Here is a 26,026-nt window from a genome sequence, read left to right as displayed (position 1 = left end):
AGCTGTGAATACTAAACAATTTGATACTTGTAGTATACCTAAGAATAGTGTTTGGCACAGAAAAATTACTAATAAATGGTAGCTCATATGACTACTTACAGTGTTCTATATATATGTAGTCAGGTCTTTGATTAGTAATAAAATAATCAATTAAAACACCTGGTTTTATAAAACCCCAACAAGACTCTCGGGTTTTACTGTCTTTGTTTTCAAAATCTCAAGATAAATTATTGCAACTTTCTATATCACTTGAAGAGTAAACATGAATGATTTTACATGTTTTAAAATATCTAATGAGGAATTGCAATTTAAAAATTGTGATAATTGTGACGGGTACTTTAAAATAAAATTAATTACTTTTTTCTTTCTTTGCATTTTGAAAAATGTTTATCATGTAGAAATAAAAGAGTAGTGTTTTGCATACTCATATGCTTGTCACTTAGATTGGCCAATTAATATTTTAAAAAAATTTGCTTTACCTATTTTTAATTCGCTAAAATGCATAACATACAGACATCATATAATTTTACCCTTAAATAATATATAATCTGAAAGGCAAATATTGAATTTTTACTTTACTATAATGTATATGCTCAGGCAAATCACAAAGTAAATAGTTTGTGAACAAATACATAAAAATATCACAGTACTACATTTGATAGTGTAATATTCAACTAAAAATTTGTCAGAATGATTACATTCATGCAATTTCAACAGCCTGTAACATTGTATGTAATGTTGTTGGACATACACATTTCTATAGAAATTTATCTCTTACTTTATTTATTGAAAGCAGTTTGCCATCTTATCAGAAATTATGATAAATGCTAATAATAACTCACATTGCCAGAAATCTTTTTCTTACAACCTAGTTTTTCATTTTAACTAAGGTGGTTTTATTAAATGTATAGATATTATAATTTAGGCTTACTGTATTCAAAATTGTAATTTATTTATATTTAAAAGGGCTAATATCCAGAATCTACAATGAACTCAAACAAATTTACAAGAAAAAAACAAACAACCCCATCAAAAAGTGGGCCAATGACATGAACAGACACTTCTCAAAAGAAGATATTTATGCAGCCAAAAAACACATGAAAAAATGCTCATCATCACTGGCCATCAGAGAAATGCAAATCAAAACCACAATGAGATACCATCTCACACCAGTTAGAATGGCAATCATTAAAAAGTCAGGAAACAACAGGTGCTGGAGAGGATGTGGAGAAATAGGAACACTTTTACACTGTTGGTGGGACTGTAAACTAGTTCAACCATTGTGGAAGTCAGTGTGGCGATTCCTCAGGGATCTAGAACTAGAAATACCATTTGACCCAGCCATCCCATTACTGGGTATATACCCAAAGGACTATAAATCATGCTGCTATAAAGACACATGCACACGTATGTTTATTGCGGCACTATTCACAATAGCAAAGACTTAGAACCAACCCAAATGTCCAACAATGATAGACTGGATTAAGAAAATGTGGCACATATACACCATGGAATACTATGCAGCCATAAAAAATGATGAGTTCATGTCCTTTGTAGGGACATGGATGAAATTGGAAATCATCATTCTCAGTAAACTATCGCAAGAACAAAAAACCAAACACCGCATATTCTCACTCATAGGTGGGAATTGAACAATGAGATCACATGGACACAGGAAGGGGAATATCACACTCTGGGGACTGTGGTGGGGTGGGGGGAGGGGGGAGGGATAGCATTGGGAGATATACCTAATGCTAGATGACGAGTTAGTGGGTGCAGCGCACCAGCATGGCACATGTATACATATGTAACTAACCTGCACAATGTGCACATGTACCCTAAAACTTAAAGTATAATAAAAAAAAAAGATAATAAAATTATGAAAGGGGTATTCAGCATAAATCTCTTTCTGTCCTGACAAACTTCCTTCAGTTTACATCTACTCTTGAACACATATAGAAATGTTCCACTGTTATTACCTTATTGTCATACCAGTCAGGGCTAGTCTGACAACTGAAGTAATGCTAGGTATTAGAAAAAAGAATTTTAATATAGGTAAATGGTTACAAAATTTCTTTCAAGTCCTTTAGGAAATAAAGGAAAGATGGCATGCAAAAGAACTTCTGGGCATATTGAATTAAAAAAAGTTATATATTATCTGAAAAATAAAAGATTTAAGATATGAATTTTAAAAAGTTATATATTATCTGAACAATAAAAGATTAAGATACTTATCCTAATTGCCACATAGAGAACACTGTGCCCAATAACTATAGAATGCTTATTATTTAAAGACATTCATTAAAATTTACCAAAATTAACTATATGCCAGGCTATAAAGACTTAACCTATTTTAAACGATAAATACCATATATTTTTATCCAGGAAAATGTATTTTCTGATCAGTCCAAAATAAACTAGAAATCAATAATACAAAGATAACTATAAAATGTCTAGCCACTGGGAAATAAGGGAATGAACTTCTGATTGGTAAAATAAGAAATCAAAATGTAAATTGAAAAATGTTTTGAACTGAATAATAATAAAAATATTACATGAAAACTTGTGGATTATAGGTGCATACTACTTCCATTGTGAGAACTGACAAAAAAGGTCTCATTTTAATAAGAAAAATACCTGTGACCACATCCTTTATCAAAGTAGCAATTTTTACAAATAGTTGCAATTACTAGAGAAAGAAAGATGAACTGAAATTAATTTTAAAATATCTGGATCAATATAGATACAGTTACAGACACTTCAGTTTGTTAGGGGGTGGGTAACCACTTTTATGCTTTAGTTCTTAACCACACATTAACTATGACGTCCTATGATGTTGCCTACTGGAATGCCTAGATTATAGAATAATCTGAAGAGTATTTTTTGAATGAAAACAATGCTGTAAAACTGATTACAGTTTTCCTAAAATGTCATTATCTCTCACAGCTTTACATCTATCCTTGCTTGTTGCATTCTGTGACCTTTTGTAGCTCTCCCCTTTCATAATTGAAAAACCATTCTTCCTTCAAAAACTTCACCTCAGATGACATCTCTTGATCTTTCTTCAGCACAGTGCAGGAAGCTCTTAAGACAGTTGGAGCTCTAAGAATGTAAAGTATTATTACTATTATTTGCCAAAGAACCAACCCATATTTCCTCCTAGGAAAACTGGTATAAAAATGTGTGCATTCATGCCTGAATTCTCTCCCTAAATTCTTGTAAAACAATTATTATTATATTATTATAGTTTTTCTTATCATTTTATTTTAGTAATTATAAGGGTGGAGCTTAAAACACACCTAGTATAATGTGGTATGTACGATATATGTTATGTATAGGTTTCCTCAAATCATTTTCACACCCATTATTCTGTCCTATTGTTACTGAGGAGCAAAATACCTCAGAAATCTAAATTTAAAAAATTAACAGTTTGTAAAACTAATATTTTAGACCTAATTATACCTAAGATTCAAGTGGAATATAATCCAACCACATATTTTGAAATCTATTATAAGACATGTTAGGCAATTGTTATATTATTATCTGCTTTACTTCACAAAACAGCTATTGCTGATAATTATGATTCTTAATTTGTACAAAAATGATTATATAAAATTAGATTAAGTGACTTGTCAAGGTTACAGAGTAGAAATCTAATTCCAAAATTATCAGATGCTAAGTCCTGTATGTCCACTTTCCTTTCCTAAAGGAGATCCAGAAAGTAAAGGTGAAAAAGTAAAAGAATAAAATTTCCTATTTCAAATTTAATTAGAAAGAACATAAGTCTGAATGCAGTATCTTGGTTTAGTTTGCCAAATTTTCCCTTCCCCTGTGGAAATAGCTATCACATTATTTCTTATGCATGAATCATTCTTCCCTGGAAGAATCCTGTGTGGTAATATATGATGAATACAGAATGTTCCCCAAACATATGGATACGATAAGCACAGCCATATACCGGGTAGACTAAGGATTCTATCACATTTCATGAACTGAAATTAAAGTCAAATGATTTATGAGTTCAACACCATTTATATACATACAAATTATTTCTCAGAAGCATCCTGTCTCTTAGAAAGTATAACATTTTAAATGGAATTAACTTAGGCCTTGATAATATAGTTCTTAGTACTCACTCCCTAATAACCTTCTACCAATTCATTTTCTGATAGCGAAATTTAAAAAATACAACTTTGAATTCTCAAAATCTATTGTTGTTGTTATTATTATTATTGCTGTTGCTTCACTCATGTTTGTTTGCCACTTGAAAACTAGCCACAGTTAGGAAAGCACATTTGAAAACTTTGCAAATCAAATGCCATACTATAGCTGTGAACTTGGGAAGAATTCAGGCCAGAAAGAGAATACTGTCTTGCAGTGCATGCCATTTGTGACATTTCTTTAAAAACATACCTATACAGTGAAAAACATTTCTAAACACATGAGCAGAAGTATTTATCAAATGCTTTTTTTTTTAATAGATGAAGGTCTCACTTTACTGCCAGGCTGGTCTTGAACTCCTGGCCTCAAATGATCTTCCCATCCCACCTTGGCCTCCCAAAACACTGGGATTGCAGACATGAGCCACTGCACCTAACCTCAAATGTCTTTGTTTACAAAGATTGGTTTGCTAAGACTTATGATGTTTATATTTTTGTTTTTTGTTTTTTTTTTCCAGAATGATACGGTTTGGCTGTGTCCCCACCTAAATCTCACCTTGAGTTCCTGTGTGCTGTGAAAGGGACCTGATGGGAGGTAACTGAATCATGGGGGCAGGTCTTTCCTGTGCTCATGATGGTGAGTAAGTCTCAAGAAATCTGATGGTTTTTACAAGGGGGAATTTTCCTGCACAAGCTCTCTTTGCCTGCTGCCACCCATGTAAGACGTGACTTGCTGCTCCTTGCCTTCTGCCGTGATTGTGAAGCTTCCCCAGCAACGTGGAACAGTAAGTCAATAAACTTCTTTCTTTTGTAAATTGCCCAGTCTCTGGTATGTCTTTATTAGCAGTGTGAAAACGGACTAATACACAGAATAAAAGTAACTTCAACATGTTTCATTTTCTCTTGGAAAAGTGCAATGCTTAAAAAGATTGCTGCCAAATTTATCTTTCAAAATACAAGTCAGATGTTTTAATTACTGTCTTTAGATGATTTCAGTGAGTCCTCAATATTAAAATAATAAAGCAAAACTTCTTTAAATCTTTCAAGCCACTAGAGATCTTGCTGTTTTTTTTAGCTGTTTAGTCTTATCTCAATACTGTCACTATAACTAATTTTCTATCAACATTACACTGTCCATACAATTCCTGACAAATAAAGAACATAGGAAGACAAGCAGGTTCCTCCCCCCAGCACCCGACTTTCTTTGATTTCTAAGATAGGACAAGAAAGTCTGATTCATACCAAACAAGAAACTCCTGAAAACATGATGCTGAGCTTCACAAGTCTCAAGGCTGAGCTGAGTTGTTTACTCATCTAATAGGGACTGCAAGGCCCTCTTGAGCTGGGCATTCGAAACTTCAGTGCATATTTACCTACACACATATTTAGCACCAGTACACTCTTTTTAAACTACCTTGGAAAAATCTTTCACTAACCAAACCTTGTAACTGATTTGCATCCTGGGTCACTAGCCATGTGTGTTGTACTGCATTGCTACATATCTGTGAAAGTGTGGCTTAAAATGAATACATTTTAATAAATTAAAAATCACACCTCTAGTTCAGTTCCCCCAATAATATAATAATAGACAAAGTTTTGAGTAGCTTCTGGATAAGGTTGAAGAATAGAGATCAGATTTACCTTCCTACTTGATACAAAAAAGAAAAAAAAACTGGACAAAACTAAGGAAACAATGGTTTCAAGCCATCAGGCAACAAAAGATGGCAACATCTGAGACAGGAAATAGATGATGAGAAAAGAAGCATAGACTAAAATACAAGAAGAGAGAACATGAATATGGTTGTAAACCAAAAGAGGTTCTCAAAATAAACGGCACACTTTTACAATATCTTAAAAAAGGGTATCCTCTATCATAAATCCTGAGGACAAACCAATGTATTACTCTGTTAAGGAATGCAAGGTCTATATGAGTGCTGAAGGAGTTACTGTATTCTCCATGTAGCAAATATTAGGTTGGTGCAAACATAATTGTGATTTTTGACATTACTTTTAATGGCAAGAACCACAATAACTTTTGCACCAACTTAATACTTCAATGGGAACATTAAATTTCCTTGAGCAGTATAACCTATTTCTGTGACAATATTCTAAGACTTAAACTGTTAGAGTGATGTTTCCTATTCTGACGACCATGAGGTGATATTGTTATTAGTCCTCACTCTGATGATGCTCCAAGTCCTAAATTTAAGCCTTAAGGTTTGATAATGCCAAGTCCTATTTAAGCTCTTGTGAACCTGATCTACATCAAGAAGGCTATAAGTTCTAACAGTTAGGAAACTTATACTTCATTTTATCGCCCAACGTATTAGGTCAACAACTGTACATTTTTAAAAGTCTTTATTCCCCCCCACCCTGCAATATTTAAGCAGGATATTTTATTGTCTCAGATTCTGACAAAAATTTTATCACCTGAAATGTAACAAGATGGAAAAAAATAATGCACGACTCTTGTTTTTTTATATTCTTCTGTTTAGTGTAATATCATCTGATTACAAAAAGTTCTATATTTTCATGCAATTTTTTAAATGTATTCTTATTGTCCAATTATGTGAGAGGTATGGGTAAACTTGATACAAACATCTTATACAGGTTAATATATTTAGTTAGAAATGTGTATTTGGCACCTCTTATGTGCCAGGAAATGTTCTCAGTGCTAGTTAAAAAGTGATTTTGATGCACCCAAATTCCTAACTATATGAGGTGAATGAATATGTTAATTAGCTTGATTGTTATAACCATTTAATAATATATTTATATATAAAATAGCAAAACATTGTATACATTAAATATATACAATTTTTATTTGCCAAGTATTCTTCAATACAGCAAGGGAAAAATGAATATACTATCTGTATCAGTCAGGGCACAAACAGTGAACAGAAACGAAACAGAAGTTTGAACAGAGAAGATTTCATACAAAGTGTTTTTAACCATAATAGGAAACTGGAGTAATGAGGTATTGGCTAGAAGAAGTAAGGAGAACCCTAAGCAGTGTGGGGCTAGCAGACATAAGAAGCCATCACTGTATCTTGGGCTGAGATAGTGTGCCCAAGGAGGAAACTGCGCCCCCAACCCCAAAGTCTGGAGGTCATAAACAAGGCCCACTATATAGCAGAAAAGTCACTGTGCTAGCAGAAATTAAACATGTTTTCTAGGGTTCTAGGGAAGGTTTCAAGGTGTGGGGGACGGGGTATCCCTGTCTCACCACAAGTTACTAAACTACCAAGGGCAGGAGTGCTTTCCATAGGGTGACTAACTTGTCCTGGCTTGTCCAAAAATGCCTATTTTTAAAGTATAAAGTCCCATACGCCACAAACACCCGCAGTCTTGAGCAAACCAGTATGGTTGGTCATCTGGATTTCTGATAACAGCTTCTGGCCACTAGGAGCTTGTGGCTGCTGAGCACTGCAGATGCTGATCACTAGAGAAACTGCACACACTATGAGAGCCTGGCGCTGGAACTTTGCCCATGTTGCAGACACTGGGCACTGAGGAAGCCATGGGTGCTGCAGGAGGTGAATGCTGGAAAAGCCACACACATTGCAAGAGCCAGTTGACAGTGCAGAATTAAGGCTTGGAGAAATTATGTCATGGGGATATATTAAAGAATGTGACATCATATCACATTTCACCTCCTTCATATTAAAGAAGGTGACATGCTTCAGAAATGCAGTAACTAAAAATGACCCTAATTAATTTCATTCCTTGGGACAATTTCATTGACTCTTCCAATTAGTGAATAATTCCAGTACTCCCCAACAAGGTTCTGCACAAAGGACAACCATACATGTGTTTTTTGAAATGGGACTGGAAAGTCAATAGACAATATCTTACCTGGGGTTGGGCTAGTGGCATTGATCATGGACTCTCAGATTCCTTGAGAACACATGAACGCTGCTGCATGAAACTAGCAAACCACTGGCTACTTAGAGGGTTTAGCAGAAGACGTAGAGCGGCAAGACAAGTAAGCAACATGCTTTTCTGGGTCGAGCTGGGTAAGAAGATTTTGTAAGGACCCATGCAGCTCCCTAGTGTCTTGATACTTGTGGGGGCTGGAGAAATGTCTGTCGTGTACTACCAACTGGTCACAAATAAGCATGAGTGTTTTCATGAGCCTCCTAGATATATGTGTATCTCTTAACTCCACAATCTAAGATTACAAAGTAAGAAACAGGCAAGCTCACCAGCTAGAATCAGAGCATAAAAGCACTGACATCAAGGTCCAAACTGCCCGCACCTGTGGCAATTGACTAAACTCCAGGAAAACAGAATCCATTATTGACCCACGAAACAGACTTCCCACTAAGAAGGAGTAAGCAGGCTCCTTGTAGAGAAAGCAACCAAGCCTGGAAGGCTTTTAACTTACCTCCTTCACAAGCAGCTGAAATAATGAAGCAATGTTGTCCAGCTCACTGTCCTGCAGAGAGGAAGAAGACCTAAAATCAGTTTGAACAAAGTCAAAGGAAATCCAAAAATTGACAAGGAAGTAAGTTAATGTTATCTGAGTGACCCTTATTCGTGAGTTAAGAACTTCTATAACTTTACATTTCATACTGCATTTCCTCCTAACAATTTTGTGAGTTACATTTTATTATCCTCATTTTACAAGTGAAAAAGGCGAGGCTCCTGGAGTTGAAGGAAATTGACCAATTTTTCAAGAACTAATAAGTGTCAGACCCTGGAGTCACACAACATTCTCTTCTCTAATGGGCTATGAGTAGACATGGCCCTTATTTTGACTTAAAATCATAATCAATAGAAAAGAATAAGAGTAAAGTACATTATATTATACTTGGTTTTGTTTATGAATAAGATAATGCTTCAAAAGAAAACACAATTGTAGAATTCAGGAAATCACTTCAATGAATATTCTATCCTCTGGGTGTTCCCAGAGGGAGGAAGTAACTGCCACATTCTCTGGCCACCTTGACTTCTCTCCAATGCCTTTAAATAGATTTTTAAAATCATATCTAGTTTTCTAGTTCTTCCTGATGTGAAGTTTGCTGTGCTGCAAACTAGTTAATCATAGTCAGAATTGAAAGATAAACAATTTTTAGAAGGAAATTGGTCATTATCTGACTGACTTTTAATTATGTGCATATATTAAGCTAGTACATCATACACTTCTAAAATTTGTCCTAAACACAAGTCACATATATGTATGAAAACATATGTGGAAAGGTTTTACTGTATTTTTCCACAATAAAAAAATTGGAAAATATTTAAATTATTTCAATAGAAGAGTTGTATTATATACATGATAGTATATTTATTCAATGGAATATTATGCATCAATTATAAAGAATGGAAATAAAATTACATTATATTAACATTGACAAATCATAAAGGGATCCTTATTTCTTACCTTATATGAAAATCAACTCAAGATGGGTTAAAGACTTAAATCTAAGAACTGAAACTATAAAAATTCTAGAAGATAACATTGGAAAAACCATTCTAAACATTGGCTTAGGCAAGAATTACATGACCAAGAAGCCAAAAGGAAATGCAACAAAAACAAAGATAAATAGTTGGGACTTAATTAAACTCAAGAGCTTTTGCACGGCAAAAGGAACAGTCAGCAGAGTACGGGGACAACCCACAGAGTGGAAGAAAATCGTCACAAGCTATACATCTGACAAAGGACTAATATCCAAAATCTATAACAAACTCGAGCAAATCAGTAAGAAAAAAACAAACAATCCCACCAAAAAGTGGGTTAAGGACATGAATAGACAATTCTCAAAAGAAGATATACAAATGGCCAACAAACATGAAAAAATGCTCAAAATCACTGATGATCAGGGAAATACAAATCAAAATCACAATGTGATACCACCTTACTTCTACAAGAATGGCCATAATTGAAAACTCAAAAAACGCTAGATGTTGGCGAGGATATGGTGATCAGGGAATGCTTCTACACTGCTGGTGGGGATGTAAACTAGTACAACCACTATGGAAAACAGTGTGGAGTTTCCTTGAAGAACTAAAAGTAAAACTACCATTTGATTCAGCAATTCCACTTCTGGGTATCTAGCCAGAGGAAAAAAAAGTCATTATACCAAAAAGATATTTGAACACGCATGTGTACAGTAGCACAATTTGCAATTACAAAATCATTGAACCAACCAAAATGCCCATTAATCAATGAGCGGATAAAGAAACTGCAGTATATTGATATGATGGAATATTACTCAGCCATAAAAAGGAATGAATTAAAGGCATTTTCAGTGACCTGGATGAGATTGGAGACTATTATCCTAAGTGAAGTAACTCAGGAATGAAAACCAAACTTAGTATGTTCTCATCGATATGTCGGAGCTCAGCTATGAGGACGCAAAGGCATCAGAATGATACAATGGACTGTGGGGACTTGGGGTAAGAGTAGGGAGGTGAGAGATAAAAGACTACAAATATGGTGCAGTGTATACTACTTGGGTGATGGGTGCACAAAAATCTCACAAATCACCACTAAAGAACTTACTCATGTAGCCAAATACCACCTGAAGCCCAATAACTTATGGAATAAAAAGGTTAATTATTGAGTGTAGGAGTTGTTTCATAGCAATAAATACAGTAAGTTCCACTAATGTAAAGTAAAAAGGTATGAGTGTATTTAATGTATAAAATGTAGACAAGATGTAATGCTTTTCAAAATAGTCTTTGATGAAGACACATATTTTATTTTTTAATTTTAAAAGTTTGCAGGCCAGCCCTTTTATAAAATTTGATTAAAATGAATAACTGATTACATATTTTATTACCATGAGAAAGTCAATTGCTATAAAAGTTTCTAAACATCTCTGTAGACTGAAAACTACCCTTTCCTAGGCTGGCATAGCCCATCAACTGCCCTTCAAGTAGCATAGATTAAGACTTTCCACAAACTACCGAAAGTAATTTTAGGTATGATTGGTAGTGAAAGTTAGACCATACATTAAATTGAATTGTTAAAAATCTTATAAGCTTAGTATACACGTTTTTGTTACTTGCATACAAAATATTTAAAGGAGAGTTATCCACTATTTTATTGGTATGGTCTGATCTGTCCCAGCTATTATATATGTGATTTCTTCAAACATGCAATTTTTTTATTTTTCATTTATTAATTTTAAAGAAATGTATTAACCTCTAATTATAATATATTCTCTGTACTGGATCCTTTTCTTAGGCATCAATTCTGAATGAAGTATCTTCTTTTGTAGACTTATTTTTAGCGTATAAATTTAATTCTAAAGCAATTGACCTCAGACCTCTCCACATTGTATATTTATCATGTAACATAAAATCAATGATCAAAGATACAGTGAATTTTAAAAATGCATTGTAGTATTTCTCTTCAGTTGAAGTAATCACTTTGGAAGTGTGCGTTGTTGAATAATGGCCAAGCGTACTTATCTTCCTGAATCAGCTGCCAAGGAGACCAGGAACCAACTTTCAGTGATTACTGAAATGCATATCAACAAGTGTCTTTTCCTTTTTTCTATTTATTTAAGACCTATATTTTTTGGACCCACAGTAAACTAGTATAACATATTATATCATAGTTGGTTGATATCAGCTGTCCTTCCATGTACATATACGTGACTCTTCTAATAAAAATGTGGAGTCTAATTCTCCCCTTGAATTTGGGCTGTTAGGAACTTACAGATTGCAGTTGAAGTCATGCTGTGAGACTTTGAGGCTATATCATAAAACGGGCATTTTGACTCTTTATGTCTCATTTATTTATGTATTCATTCACTCACTAATTTATTTGTGCAGCAAACACAAACAAATATCTGTTACATTTTGTGATGTTGAAAGAGCCGTAATATTACCAAGCAATCAACACGCTCTTTGCCTGATGTGCATAGAGGCGAATACCATGGCATGGGCTTTCAACCAAGGAAAAGCTTTATTTCTAGTCAACTGGCAAGCAGACAAGAGGATATGCTCAAATCTGTCTCCCTAAGCTCGAGTTTGGGTCAGCTTTTATAAACATAGGATAGTGAAATGTAATCTGATTGGATCTTATAATGAGGTGGTGCTGAGGGGCATGATCTGACTGGTCCTGCCATGAGATTACACCAGAGCTTGATCTGACTGAATCCTGGGGTGTCCATTTCTAAATTCAGTCCGCGCTCCTCAGACTGAGCACTTAGGTTCCACCTGTGGCTGTACACTTGCTACATCTGGGCGTGCTCAGGTTGCATGACTTTCAACCTGAGAGTCCATGGCAACTATAAAACAACTCACAACTTTGTAATGTAAAAGTTGTAGCAGATTGGCCTGATGCAGTTAAAATAGCTCTGAACAGACATGTACTTATCACCGTATTAATGTAATCCATATAAGTGCAGATTTTTCTGGCACTCAAGAAAAGGGATACTGATAGTCTTCTGCCAAATAATTAAACACCATTGATACGTTTGATACTTCCTAAATTTATATGTACACATAAGTGTATTACTGTATGATTCATACCTATGCTATCAGCTACCTGCTAAATACACCACCATGAAGATATTTTATTGTTAGCTCAGACATGATAAATCAATGATGTTTTTCCTCTCAAATCTGTGTTTCATTATGTATTTTTTATATTGGTGAATGTTAGAAGTATTCACACATTTGCTCAGGTCAACCTTTATTCATCCCTTTGCCTAATAATGAGTCAGTGACAAAATCCAGTTAATTTGGTGTTCTCAAATATCTCTCCCAATTATCTCAATACCCCATCTCCTCAAATTATCTATAGACTCCCATGTTTTCTATCATTGAATATTAAAATAACTCTTTATATTATTCTGTCTCAAGTCCATTTGGAACATGACAGCTTGTGTTGCATTTTCCCCCCAAAGTTAAAATGTGTTAGATCCCTGTCTTGATTAAAACGTTTCAGTAGTTTCCCATTGTGTTCATTGTGAATTCTACTCCATAGCACAGGATGTGTAAGACATTTATGATCTAACCTTTCCTAATTATTTCAGATCTGTCCGTCAGCTTGTATTCCCTCACATGCAAAGTTTCAATCAAGCTAAACCTGCTCTTCCCAACACTTATCATCCTCTGTTACCTCTTGGCTTATGCATTTGGCATTTGCTATGCTGAATATTTAAACTTCTCCTATTCATTTTTGCCTGGTTAAATTTCATTCTTCCCTAATTACTCAGCTTAGATGTTACCTTCTAGTGAAGAAATCTCTGAGCATTTAAATGTATTTTATTGGTTTCTCTATAGTATTTTAGCACCTTACGTACTTTCGCACAGTGCTAGTATCTAGCAGACAAATAGTCAATAGTAACAATTACTATTATTTATATTTAGTGGCTACAGTTGTGACCACATCAACAAATGTAAAAGAAAAACTAATAGACTAGAAGGAAATGCAGTGAAAATTATTGCAGTTGTAAAGTATAAAAAAAGTTTTAGCAAAAATAAGCTTATATTGAAATAAAAAAGATGCATTGAAATTTTTTCAAATGAAAAAGATTTGTTCTTTGAAAATCACTATTAAAAATGAAAAGGCAAGCTAGAGACTTGGATAAAATATTTGCAACACCTATTTAAGAGGACTTGTATCCTAAATATATAAAGCCCTCTTTTAATATGATAACATAAAAACAATATACAAAATGGGCAAAGATTTTAAGAGACTCTATAAAGAAATATGGATAGTTTTTGCCAGTTTCACTGGAGAATGGGTATGCAGAGTTCCTTATGTGGTCATACCAGAATTTAATATTTTAGGGGGTGTTTGTAATATTATTTTACCAGTATAAGTAGACTTTGTTTAACAATAAAATTTTTAATGGATTTCCAGAGTGTTTACAGGCAATTTTCAGTTATTTTATTGAGAAGCTATATTGACTTATTTTCCAGTGACACAAAATGTAATGCATTTACTAAAATTTCAGGTGCTCTTTTCTTTACTCTTATTTATTTCTTTTTTTATTTTCATTTTTTCAGAGGTTTGCCAATCAGAACTTTGAATTTAATTTTGTAAAAAAGAAAACAAAGAAAGTCAAATAAGCAGGCTGTGTGCTTTTTCTTCCCACAAGACTGCTATCATCTGGGTAACCATGCAGTCTTTCTGGATGAAACTCAACAAATCTTGAGTATGACAGACCGTCTTCAATATGAATGTCTATCACTAATTTGTTATTTTTTCCAGTTAATTCAAGGACACCATACTCTATTCTACCTATTGTCTCTTTTGCATTGAACCCACCATTGTATTTATAAAAATGATAGTTTCACTCCAGAGAACTGGAAACCTAAAACATTTTATATGTACCTACAACATATGCTGCATACATGGACAGAAATTAAATTGATTTCCTTTATTCCTTGATCCTTATTTTCAACATCAGGGATGAAGCAGGAGTTTAAATATGTACATTTATGTGCACATGTGGAAAATACGCTAATTGAAAAAGTCATAGATATGGAAAATATGCCACAGTTCTCATTTTTAACTTACTGTTCATGGAATCTAAAAATATGATAACTACTACCTTGGTAGATGGAGTGGCAGGGGGGCCTGTTATTTTTGAGGCTGCTATCCATGGGGAAAAAATAATTAAGAATTGATACAGAAATCAGAGAAAATGAAGAATTTGCTGTCATAAAATTTATGAAACATAGAGTTTGAAAATGACTGATAGTATTTACTGAGTACATGTTATTTGCCAAGCAAGGGGCAAGTAAGGAACTAAGTAGTTTATGCAAGATAATTACCTTAATTTTCACAAGAATGTGAGGCATAAATTTTAATTATGGCCTTTTTACAGATGATCAAACTGAGATCATGAGAGGTTAAGGAACTTATCTGAATTCACATGAAGCTGAAATGCATCGTACGTAGCTTAGAGACTATCAGTTACAACAAAAATGTTCAAGAGGATGTGTTGCTTTTAAGATAACAAAGCTATACATATTGAACAATTTGCAATTCCCATCTGATAATGATGATCACGATTATAAGTGTGTGCATGTATATAATGTGTAAGTTGTGTGCACCTACACATAGTTGTGTGTGTGTGTGTTTTAGTATATAAATAGGTATGGCATACCTGCACAGATGTAGTTATATACACACTTAATATGTATATGGGTAGAGAGAAAGGACAGAGAAACAAATATGGAAAGTGCAAATAAAGGCTCTGAAAACAATGAAGTGAAACAGATTTTGATTTGTATTGATTAATGGATTTAGTGATACTATTATCTCCCTGCTGAAAATAAACTGACTCTAATAATTCAAATTACAGCTATTTGGAAATCATGAAGTTTATGAAGTATTTGAAGATACTGACAAAATTTGCTTTTGCCAGGTCAGAGCAAACTTTGCCAAATAAAGTTGAATAAAATTGACATAATACTAATAACTTAATGAAAATAATAGAATACATTGTTTTACACCTTACTAAGAGTGTATACTATGGAGATACAATGCTAATGAGATATGCAAACTAATCTCAGTGAGACAGCCGATATTGCATTTTGTCCTGTAAAATTTGAAACTAATAGCATGCAGACAACATTCTTGGCTTTCAAACTAAAGTTAAATGGTAGTGCCTATTGAGAAAGTCATGGGCGCTGCGGGCTCAATATTGGTCATTAGAGATGTATAATTGAGCTACAATTATGGTAAACGTGACAGTTTTTTAAAACACTGGCAACCTAAGAAAATATATCTTTATAATAAAATGTATTTCCTAAATTTCAAATTGTGGATAGCTTAAATTTTTGAAAATCTATAATAATTTGCCAAGGAATATAAAAATTACAGAATGACAAATCATCAATTAAATATAAGATCTAAGTTTTAGATTTAAAAAAAATCTTTGTAACCATAGTGTGTTTTAATTGCATTTTCATGATTCATTTAAATTCTAACTATTTTAGAAATAAGCCAAATAATATGCTATGGTACAATACAAACCATTCCAGCACCAGGGGAGTTGGTTTTGCTCTCAGTTTAAGGGCTGGAACTTATCTTGTGGGAATGTGATAAAATTATTCTTAACTCTAAGGGATTTTCTAACTCTTTGCATAGAATAGCCTTTTTGTTTCATTACAGTATGATTATTGAGAAAGGAACCTGGTTTAGAGAAAGATTTTCCCAAATTATGAGCATTTTTTAATTTTTAATTTTAATTATTATGGCTGCATAATAGTGATACATATTAATGGGATACATATGATATTTTGATGCAAGCATGCAATGTATAATGATCAAATCAGGGTAATTGGGGCAGGCATCACCTTAAACATTTATCATTTCTTCGTGTTAAGAATATTCCCATTTTGGTTTTGATTTGCATTTCTCTAATGACCAGTGATGATGGGCTTTTTTTCATATGTTTGTTGGCAGCATAAATGTCTTCTTTTGAGAAGTGTCTGTTCATATTCTTTGCTCACTTTTTGATGGGGTTGTTTGGTTTTTTTCTTGTAAATTTGTTCAAGTTCCTTGTAGATTCTGGATATTAGACTTTTGTCAGATGGGTAGATTGCAAGGCTGTGGAGAAATAGGAACGCTTTTACACTGTTGGTGTGAGTGTAAATTAGTTCAACCATTGTGGAAGACAATGTGGCGATTCCTCAAGGATGTAGAAACAGAAATACCATTTGACCCAGCAATCCCATTACTGGGTATATACCCAAAGGATTATAAATCATTCTACTATAAAGACACATGCACACATATGTTTATTGCAGCACTATTTACAATAGCAAAGTCTTGGAACCAACCCAATGCCCATTAATGATAGACTGGATAAAGAAAATGTGGCACATATACACCATGCAATATTATGCAGCCATGAAAAAGGATGAGTTCATGTCCTTTGCAGGGACATGGATGACGCTGGAAACCATCATTCTCAGCAAACTAACAAAGGAGCAGAAAGCCAAACACCACATGTTCTCACTCGCATGTGGGAGTTGAACAACGAGAACACATGGACGCAGGGAGGGGAACATCACACATCAGGGCCTGTTTGGGGGTTAGGGGCAAGAGGAGGGAGAGCATTAGGACAAATACCTAATGTATGCGGGGCTTAAAACCTAGATGATGGGTTGAAGCAAACCACCATGGCACATGTATACCTATGTAACTAACCTGCACATTCTGCACATGTATCCCAGAACTTAAAGTAAAATTAAAAAAAATAAAATCCCGGAGGAGGCAGAGCATGAGTGAATAAAAGCCTCCACAGATTGTCCTCCTGGCAGGAATACCAAACTGAACTACAATCCACACAACAAAGCACCTTCATAATAACCAAAAATCAGGTTAGCTATCATAGTACCTGGTTTTAATATCATATCAAGGAAAGGCACTGAAGAAGGTAGAAAAGACAGTGTGAATTGCTGGCATCACTCCACCCTCATCTTTTTGCCGTGGCCACGCTACTCAGAGAGAGAATCTAAGTGCTTTGAGAAGAGAGAGCACAGTAATTGTGGGACTTTGAATTGGAACCCCGTGTTGCCCTGTAACAGGGGAAAGCAACACCAAGCAGAACTCAGCTGACACCCACAGAGGGAGAATTAGACCAGCCCTATCCACGGGGCAATCACTCATCTCAGCAGTTGGGACCTGAGTTCTAGCTAGCCCCACTACCATGAGATAAAAGGCTCTGGGTTCCTGAATAAACTTGAGAGGCAGTCTAGGCCACAGAATTGCAATCTCAGACAAGTCCTGGAGTTGTTCTGGGCTTGGACCCATGGACTTGTGGGGCATGCAATCCAGTGAGACACCAACTGGGAAGGTCCAGGGAATGAATACAAGTTGTAGGCAGGAAGTAGTCACCATGAGCCTGGGGTGGTGGTGGCCACAGGGAGAGACTATTCTACTTGTATAAAGGGGAAGGAAGAGTGGGAAGGATTTTGTCTCATGGTTTGGGTGCCAGCTCAGCCACAGTAAAATAGAGCATCAGGTAGATTCCTAAGGTTTCTGACTTCAGGCCCTGGCTCCGGATGGCATCTTGGAGACCACCAGGAACTGGAGAGAACTCATTGCCCTGAAGAAAAGGACATGATCCTGGCTGGCTTTGCCAACTGCTGATTGTAGGGCTCTGAGGCTTTGAGTGAACACAGGCAGTACCAAAGCAGTGGGTATCACAAGCCTTGGGTGAGACCGAGTGCTGTGATGGTTTGGATCTGACCCAGCTCAGTCACAGGGGTGGTGGCCACAAGGGTGCTTCTGTCACTCATCCCCCAGCTCCAGCAAGATCAGGAAAGAGAGAGAGAGAGAGAGAGACAGAGAGAGAGACAGAGACAGAGAGAGAGTTGGTTTTGGAGAAAGTAAGGGAAGAGAACAAGAGTCTCTGCCTGGTAATCCAGAGCATTCTCCTGGATCTTATTCAAGATCACCAAGGTGGTACCTCTACAAATATGCAATAGCCACAACACTACTGGCTGTGTAGCAGTAGATATGGCTGCAGTGACCAAAGATGTAGATTACAACACCCAATTCCTTTTGAAGACCTGGAAAGCTTTCCCAAGAAGGATGGGTACAACCAAGGCCAGGCAGCAAAGACTAAAATAATACCAAACTCTTAAATGCCCAGACACTCTTGAACATCCACAAGCATCAAGACCATCCAGGAAAACTAGTCCATTTGGTGAAGCCATGTTTTCCTGGATAGTCTTGATGCTTGCGGTTGTTCAAGAGTGTCCGAGATTGGAGTGACCAATTGGAGAGACAGAGATATGTGACTTCTTGGACAGAAAATTCAAAAGAGCTATTTTGAGGAATCTCAAAAGAATTCAAGATGATACAGAGAAGGCATTCAGAATCTTATCAGAGAAATTTAACAGAGATTAAAATAATTAAAAAGAAATTCCGGAGTTGAAAACACAACTAAAATACTGAAGAATGTATAAGAGTTTCTTAACCGCAGAATTCATCAGGCAGAAGAAATAATTATTGAGCTTGAAGACAGGCTATTTGAAAATACACAAGTGAGACAAAAGAAAAAGAAATAAAAGAGAAAGAAGCATGCCTACAAAATCTAGAACACAGCCTCAAAAGGGCAAATCTAAGAGTTATTGGTCTTAAAGAGGAAGTAGAGAGAGAGGGATAGAAATTTTATTAAAAGGGATTGTAACAGAGAACATCCCAAAGCAAGAGAATGGTATCAATATTCAAGTTCCAAAAAGTCGTATAACACTAAGGAGATTTTGCCCAAGTAAGAATACCAGAAGACATTTAATAATCAACTCCCAAAGGTCAAGGATAAGGAAAATATTTTAAAAGCATCAGGAAAAATATAAGTACAATATGTTACATAACAATTAGTCTCTAATATATCTGGCAGCATTCTCTGTGGAAACCTTATAGGCCAGGAGAGAGTGGCATGACCTATTTAATTTGCTGGAGGAAAAAATAAATGTTGGTGAGGATATGGAGAATAGGGAACCCAAGTACACTGTTGGTGATAATGTAAATTATTACAGCCAGTGTAGAGAACCGTTTAGAGTTTCCTCAGAAACTAAAAATAGAACTTTCACATCGTTCAGCAATCCCACTGCAAGATATATACCCTAAAAAAGGGAAATCAGTATATCAAAGAGATATCTACACTCCCATGTTTATTATGGCACTCTTCACAGTAGCCAAGATTTGGAAGCTACCTAAGTGTCCATCAGCAGATGAATGTATTAAAGGAAATGTGGTACATATACACAATTGAGTACTATTTGCCCATAAAAATGATTGTGATCCTGTCACTTGCAAACACATGGGTTAATAATATTCTGTGGTGTATATGTACCACATTTTTTAATCCATTCATCCATTGATGGACACTTATGTTGATTTCATATCTTAGTTATTGTGAATAGTGTCATAATAAATATGGGAGTGAAATTATCTCTTTGATATATTGATTTTCTTTTTTTTTTTTGATATTGTATTAGTCCATTTTCATGCAGCTAATAAAGACATACCCGAGACTGGGTAATTTGTAAAGAAAAAGAGGCTTAATGGACTCACAGGTTCATGTGGCTGGGGAGGCCTCACAATCATGGTGGAAGGTGAGGGAAGAACAAAGGCATGCCTTACATGGCATCAGACAAAGACAGAATGAGAACCAAGGGAAAGAGGTTTCCCCTTATAAAATCATCAGACCTCGTGAGACACATTCACTACCAAGAGAACAGTAGGGGGGAAACCACCTCCATGATTCAATTATCTCCCACCAGGTCCCTCCCACAACACACTGAAATTATGGGAGCTATAATTCAAGATGATATTTGTGTGGAGACACAGTCAAACCATATCAGATATATACCCAGAAGTGAGATTGCTGGGTCATATGAAATCTGAAGGTATGACTTGTGCTTCTTTTAGCAACTTGGCCACCAAGTGTTCTGTTACCCTTCATCACAATACCCAATATCCTCCCTCAAATCTTCAGAGAAACGTACAGCCTCACGTATCATAATTAACATTAACATTTGAGTATGAATTGTGTCAGATACTGTGTTATGTACCTTATTTACATTATTTTAATCCCAAAAATAATTTCATAAGTTAGGGCAGATGTTTTTCTCCATATTTACAGTTGAAACTGATGCTCATGGAAGGCACATAATTTTCCCAGAATAACACAGAAGTGGTGGCATAGCTGGGATTTGAAACCAAGTTTAATTAAATTCATTGTTTATTTTCTTAATGTCTATACTTGATATTTGACATTTTGGTAAAGGGCTATATTGACCATCTGAACTCTTGATATATGGAAAATCTACATTATTACAGACTTTGGTGGGAGTAGACCCTTTCCCTTTTCTTCCTTGATAGAAAATGAGAAAGCTTGTTCTTGCTTTTCCAGTGTTCTCTTCAATAGGGAACAGGTGTGTGACCCATAGCCTACCACTCTGCCTCACTTGCTCCAAGTGGCAACTCTGAAACACTAATGCAAGTAAGAGGAGACTAGAAATAATTAATTGTGTGTTTGTGGAATTAAGAGTTTCATGGTGATCTCTAAATAAAAGATTCATGTTCTATGTAAAGGTGGCTTCTCTGTTTAGCTGAAGAGACATCAAAATATGTTCCCATAACCAGGGATTCTGACCCATGTCCATGACCTGCTAAGAGCTCTGTGAGAAGGCTGATCAAAGGGTATTATTCATATGGCCAGGTGCAGTGGCTCACACCTGTAATCCCTGCACTTTGGGAGGCTGAGGCAGGCAAATCACTTGAGGTCACGAGTTCGATTCCAGCCTGACCAACATGGCACAAACCTGTCTTTACTAAAAATACAAAAAATAACCAGGCGTGGTTGTGTGCACCTGTAATCTCAGCTACTCGGGAGACTAAGGCAAGAGAATTGTTTGAACCCAGGAGGCAGAGGTTACAGTGAGCCAAGATTGCACCACTTGCACTCCAGCCTGTGCAGCAGAGGAGACGCCATCTCAAAACAACAACAACAAAAACAAAAAAAGGATATCTTAAATAAGTATGAAATGACCACTTTTTGGAATATCTATCACAAAATAAAGAACAAGGTCACTTTTTTCCTTAAAGCAATATTTAGTTTATTAGCAAAAAAATACACAAGCTGTTTTCATCGGCTTGTATTTTTTCCCATAATAGATGTACATTTTTTATCTTGGTTGAATGACTCTTGCAAACTCTAGATGGCCTGCCAAACACTTCTCGTTATTCATCGTCGATTTACAAGGTTGTTCTTAACTCTCAGGTAATTACACATTTTTAAAACTTCCTGTCACCATTTTTGAAATGTGTGTAAATAACAGCTGGGCTATTGTTTTAATGTATACTGAAGCACACACAATTCATTTTTATGAAACAAAAAGCCACTGAGTCATTGGCATACCATTTTTTTTCTCTTACTTCTGCTTATAATCTTAAAACTATACAAATTGCCATTGGAGGGGAAAATCTACAGGTATATTGTCAAAGCCATTTTGTTGTCATGTTTCCCATTAGGAAAAAAATGTGTTATCATTAAAAAGGAAGGCTTGTAATAGATAGGCCAACAGAAGCAGTTTTCAGATTAATTTATTTAGCTATCATTAGTTGTAATAGGAGCTATCTATGGAAATCCTGCATTTACGTATGAACACTGGCTGAAGGGAATCAAGAAATTTGAAAACCCATAATATGAAAATTGTAAATTCTCAAAAGGATAAACACAAAAGTGTGAATTTTTTATATGTTTTTAAAAATATATTCATATTATACCATAAAGGAGTGAGGAAGAAGAATAAGTCTTCTTGTTAGTAGCTTTCTATTGGTATTTAACATATTCTAAACATTTTCACTAAAGTTGATTGAAAAATTCTTATGATAAACGTTTTTGAACACTTTTATGTCAATTTAGGAATCTGGGCACTTTTTGGGCTACCAACTTACATGACACCATCTCTACATTCAAGGATACTAAGTAAAGAGTTCCATAAGTAATTTACTGATAAATATGATATTTAAGGTATATAACTTGAATCACATTTAAAATATAGGTTATTTTAAATGTGAAAAAAGAAAAAAAGAATAATCATACATCAGTGCAAAAAAACACAGCAGAGGTGAAGAATATTGTTGGTCATAGCCAGAGTGTATCAGTAGTCATTAAAAAACCAAAAAGGTAAATTGAGACAAAGAAAGAAAAACAAAACTTGAAGCTTTAGAACTGCATGTCCTTTCTCTTTCAGAAAAGGGAGAAAGGGGCTGGAATACAAGGAAGGGAGTCTGTGCGTGTCAGAAATGCTTTGGCCTGGCCGGGTGCGGTGGCTCACGTCTGTAATCCCAGCATTTTGGGAGGCCGAGGAAGGCCGATCACGAGGTCAGGAGATTGAGACCATCCTGGCTAACACGGTGAAACCCCGTCTCTACTTAAAAAAAAAAAAAAAAAAATTAGCCTGCGTGGTGGTGGGCGCCTGTAGTCCCAGCTACTCGGGAGGCTGAGTCAGGAGAATGGTGTGAACCCAGGAGGCGGAGCTTGCAGTGAGCGGAGATCATGCCACTGCAGCCACTGCACTCCAGCTTGGGCGACAGAGCAAGACTCTGTCTCAAAAAAAAAAAAAAAGATTTGGCCTGTAGCTGATATGTGTGGAGCTTAAGTGATAGAACCACTGTGTGTTAGAAATACAAAGAGTAGGGGACAGAGTGCTTTTATCAGCACATAAGTTTTCCAATTAGCAATGTCAAATGCAGTGTTAATTGAAATTATTGAATATTTTATTTAGCCAAAAATTTCAGCCTTATTATATTGTTAGTGTTGCAAAACATAACGTGAAGATTTGAAACTGAAATTTTGCTTGTTCACACTGATCCTTCCTTTTCCATGGTCTCTCTCCTAACAAACCAGTACATTTACTGCCCCAGAGAAAGAGACAATCTAGTCAGATTAAAAAAAAAAAAATGAGTTGTGAATTTCAATGCATATTTTTAAGCCTTTTGCAGGAGTATTGTTAAAATGCTGTTGTTATTTGTTGCATTTTTAAAATTTTATTGTAGTAAGAACGCTTAGCATGAGAATCTATGCTCTACAGATTTTTAAATTTATGATAAAGTATTGTTATTGTGGTAAGAACACTCAACATGAGATAAGTGCATTCTTAACAAATTTTTAAGTGTACAATAAAGTATTAACATCTATAGGTACAGTGTTGTATAGCAGATCTCTAGAACTTTATTTATGGTGGATAACTGATATTTTATTTTAGTTCAAAAAGCAGAGCATCACTTATTAGAATGAAAGTCAGAAGGCCTCAGAGTTTACAGTCCTCAAACTGTAAATCTGAGAATGCATGATAATGCTAAATATCTTCTTCTCATCCAAAGGAGAAAAGAGTTTTATCACCAAGCATGTATCACAGGAGTAAAATTCAAATGGGCCTTGACTAAAATGTAGAAATGTTGAGTCTCTACAGTTACAATTTCCTACTTTGATTCATTTGGGTCAAATACAAAGAAAGATCAGCAGGAGTGTGAATGAAAATGCATAGGTAAGTATGAAGGTATCTTTGAACAGATAAGGTTTGTGCCTTGTTTATAATGTAAGACCTGCAGATAATGAAAAATTGATAAAATTAGGGTAGAGTAATCCCAATATCTGAGCGAGATACTTAAGGAAATAATGCTGAGGTGATTCAATGGTTCTTAACATTATATAGGAAATCATTTTAACCATCCCCATGTCTGCCGTAAGATCACAGAGATAAAGATGCTGGTAGTGACGGGATGATGATGGTGATCATAATGCCAACAGAGATGTCTACATTCTTAACATCTATTTTTTAAATCCCTCTAACAACTCCCTAATGTATGATCGGTTATTACCCTTATTTACAGATGAAGAAAATTTGTCACAGCTAGAAATACTGAGAGAAAATCTAGACAGTAGATTCTTAAATTTAGAATGAGAAAAACTAAAAGTAGAAAAGAAAATCTGATAGACAGTCATGATAGAGATGGGGTTATCTGTAGCAAATGAGGCAGGACAGAGAATTGGCAGGATGTTCAAAGTTGTAGTAAAAGCTATGGAAGATCAAGTACATCACACACACCAGAGGCCTCCTGGCTGAATGACTCATCATAGCCAACAGGGAAAACTAAAGTAGTTAGTTGACTTTCCTCAGTGGTCAGCATAGGCCATCCATGTTTCTCTAAAATAACCAGCAACCTCAAAAACATACTGTGTGATATTTTTATAAAAACTTTGTATTCTTAAGCAACAAAGATTGATTTCTCACTATAAATTCTTAGCCATTTGGTTTACAGGAAGGCTTCTGCTCTGTTGTAATCCTTTAGAAACCTAGTAAACAGTAACCACTCATTTTGATGCTCCTAGTTTCTATGCTAGAGAGAAAACTAAAAATCTGCTTGGTTAATCTCACGTTGCATTTAAATGGGCTAGCCAATATATATGTGAATAATATGTCTCTTCAGTGACATGCTACTAATTTGTCTACCACTCATTTACTAATTCAGTGTATGGTCCCACCCAACCACAAAATGTTCCGGGAGGTGAAATTGTATTATGTCTTCAGAAAATAGAGAGCTGGAAATAATTAGTAAACTGTATTTCACTATTTTGGTTACTAATATTTAGCTCACTTGTTTTTCTAAACAAAAATAGAGTATATGTCATTCCACAAGAGTAAGGACTCAAAATTCCTAGCCAGTTATAATATCAAACACAAAGCTCTGTGTCTTTGTAAGGTTTTTACCTCCTTGGTTTCATCACATGTGGCTATTAAATAATTTGCCCTTTTTTGGTGTCAGAGTGGCTTCTTCAGTCTTCTCATCCCTGTAGAATTTTGAGAGTTTAAAGATATTTTAAGCCTCAAATAGTCATAAATTCACAAACTTTCCATTTACTTTCTTTTGAAAATGGTTCATGTTTTTCTGTTTCGTTTTTATTGTTGGATAATTGTGAATTTTATCCAGTTGATTGTGAAAATTTTGTTATGGAAGTCAGGTTATGTTGTAGTCCTCTGAAAAGTATTTGTATTGTTGTTTGTTTGTTTGTTTTAGTAGGCAATTAACTTAGATCGACTCAAATGTAAGCCCTTTCTCTTGGAGAGCAGTTCAAGTTTCAGCACATTTCTTAAAATCTGGACCACGCATGTATGCAGTGATTCAGGAGCCAGTCAGAGGTGTTGGCAGAGAATCTACATAGACAGCATGTGGTGCTTTCTGCTCTGGATTTCTCCTTTACTAGATTCCCTTTCACTTTTAAGTGGTGTTGGTTGCCTGAAACACTTATATTTCTTCATGTTGGAAGGACTGTGTGTTTTCTTTCAAATTCTAACCACGCAGTGTGGCGCTAAATTTGGTCACTTCTAAGTCTTAAGCTATTAGTTCTAGAAACTCACCT

The 26,026-nt window shown here is 35.3% G+C and overlaps 1 long non-coding RNA gene across 1 annotated transcript in view; it reads right to left on the bottom strand.

Annotated features, from left to right (window-relative positions):
- LOC117979080 (uncharacterized) overlaps nt 1-26,026 on the bottom strand; it is a 1,348,572-nt gene that overhangs the window by 122,985 nt on the left and 1,199,561 nt on the right. The window contains exon 11 of the long non-coding RNA XR_004669720.3: nt 8,548-8,598. This is a non-coding gene — a long non-coding RNA (uncharacterized LOC117979080). The remainder of the gene's footprint in view (nt 1-8,547; nt 8,599-26,026) is intronic.

Source organism: Pan paniscus, chromosome 12, assembly GCF_029289425.2.
Source record: "Pan paniscus chromosome 12, NHGRI_mPanPan1-v2.0_pri, whole genome shotgun sequence".
Taxonomy (NCBI): domain Eukaryota; kingdom Metazoa; phylum Chordata; class Mammalia; order Primates; family Hominidae; genus Pan; species Pan paniscus.
The sequence above is the reverse complement of the archived record's forward strand: the minus strand, read 5'-3'. Positions and strand labels throughout refer to the sequence as shown.